General features: G+C 41.1%; 1 protein-coding gene across 1 annotated transcript in view; it reads right to left on the bottom strand.

Moving 5' to 3' along the window:
- LOC106519285 (protein phosphatase 1 regulatory subunit 12B) overlaps nt 1-2,285 on the bottom strand; it is a 46,570-nt gene that overhangs the window by 23,658 nt on the left and 20,627 nt on the right. The gene's annotated exons all lie outside the window — the stretch shown is intronic.

The raw sequence follows: 2,285 nt of genomic DNA, 5'->3' as shown, positions 1-2,285 counted from the left end.
GTTTCAAATCTTTTATTTATTTTAGTTTCAAAATGTGTTTTTAAATTTCAAAAATGGGTTTTTTAAACAAACTTTTATGGCACCAGTTTAGCTCCACAGTTCAAAACGGGCTGCTGCCTTGCAAATGCCTGCAGCCCAGAGATGGCACCATGATCTCAGAAGTCAACTATGATGGGCCGTGGTCCGACCTCAGACAACAGCCCCATATCAAACTGTCCTGGCAGGTTTATGCTGTGAGTCGTGCACTCGTGGCTGCCAAGTTTCCTGTTGGGATCACATTCTGCATTTGTTTCATCAGGGAGGCTGGGCGCTGTGTTACAGCAGCGGTCCCAAACTCTCTCCTTGGGTCAGGGCTCTGCTAGAAACAATAATACCGGAGAGATGAGCATAAATCTGGGACAGATTCTGGTAAATGGAAAGATTTAGAGTTGCCGTCCTGCTGGGGAACCAAAAAAAAATCCTATTTCAATGCCTGTGTTTGGAAATGCTCTTCAATAAAACCTCTTGTGTGGTGCTCTGAGGTGCTGGAGATGAGAAACAGATGTTACCCACATTACAAGATTATGGTTTCTGCGCTCACTTTGGGTGAGATTTCACGTGGAGTCAGAAGCTGTTCCGACCCCCGGAGACAGGAGCTATTCTGCAGCAAGTGTTTACATAACCGAGCCAGCCGCTGCCTGTCCTTATGTGGTCATGTGCTTCAAGCAGAGCTATCCAGGAAAATACAGACCTCTGAGGAGAACGGAGCCAAGAGGRGAGCCAAGAAGAGCTTTGCCAGTCCCTCGGATCTCTGCCTCAACAACAGGGAGATCCTCGATCAGGCCAGCAGGGATGATCTTTGATCACACAGCCTGCTTGTGATATGAACCAAACTTTGCTCAAGTTGAAGGATTCTTAAAATGGTTCACTGTTWGAAAAAAAAAGAAAGAAAGGAATTCCGGAGAAATTTTGATTGGACCCTGAGGGGATTAAAGGAACTAATTTTAAAGTTAAGGAATGAGTCATTGAACTTTAAAGCAMAGCATGTTTATACTGAAGCTAAAACTAAAACAGAACCAAAACTCTCCTTCTGATAAAAGCACTCGTCCTGTTGTTTGTTAATGTTAGAAGAGACACATGTATTGCTGCAAACTATCCAAGGCAGAGCAGATGGTGGAGAAGATGAGCAACAATTAAACACATCTGCYAGGTCTAACGTCATACACCCTGGTCATCCATGTAAGCTCATACAGTGAACAACACCACTAAGTTCAGTTGATTTAACATTATACGACTCTTCACCTCCTTTCTCTCTGTCCGTCACARCATCACTTTCTCCKACTGCAGMTGGAAAATCTGAGCTGTTCCCTCCCACCAAAGGGAAATACCACTTCATCCAGARCCATAAAAGACATTTCCTTCGCTTTCACTCACCTTCGCTCACATCAGCCATTCCTTCATCTCTTTTAACTCTTCACAGTTACTCAGAAGAACAACCTTGCAGCTGAGAYCATCCTCTTTTTTTTAAACAGCAGCAAAGGAAGATCACAGATTGTCTTCTGTGACCCAAAACACTTGCAAGTTGAACTGCTAGTGTTGACAACAAACAGGTCTCTGAACTCAAAGAGAAGTCAAAAAGACTTTGAACCTAGCATGTGCAATAATCCACAAAAAGCTTGAAGCCATACATTTCCAACTACCGTATGATGGAAAGGTTTGAAGTCAGACAGACAACAAACAAAAGCCAAATTTCAGCCTGCTTGTTCAGTGAATGTTTATAGCTGTTTATGGTGGTAAAAGTTTGCCAATTGCATAGCGTCAGCTACTATTGCAAACATGTTCCTGGTTATTAGATGTTCACAGGCACTGAAACAAACTTAGAACCAAACTCATATTTTTTGCTTATTTTTTTACTGCCCTGCAGCTTTGGAAAAAACTACTAACAAAAACTCTAATTAGTCAGAAAAAACATGCAGCTTGATCCAGAATGGGAGCCAACAATTTTTGGTTGAAAGTTACAAAAAAGAAGAAGAAATCTTCTCTTATCAAACAAGACTTTTTTGAAACAAATGAGAAAAAAATAGTACATCACTGTTGAAACCTTTTTCACAGTTTAAATAGGCCACAGGAATTTAGACTTTACATGACTAAACTGGTGTTTTGACATCTGTAAAAGGTTTTTACAGTTTAACTTTTAGGATTTTTAATCTTTTTTTCTTTTTTATCTTCCACAGAACAATCAACTGGCAGTTGTGGATGTCACACACACACACACACACACACACACACACACACACACACACACA

The sequence above is a fragment of the Austrofundulus limnaeus genome, unplaced genomic scaffold, assembly GCF_001266775.1.
Source record: "Austrofundulus limnaeus strain Quisiro unplaced genomic scaffold, Austrofundulus_limnaeus-1.0 Scaffold75, whole genome shotgun sequence".
Taxonomy (NCBI): domain Eukaryota; kingdom Metazoa; phylum Chordata; class Actinopteri; order Cyprinodontiformes; family Rivulidae; genus Austrofundulus; species Austrofundulus limnaeus.
The sequence above is the reverse complement of the archived record's forward strand: the minus strand, read 5'-3'. Positions and strand labels throughout refer to the sequence as shown.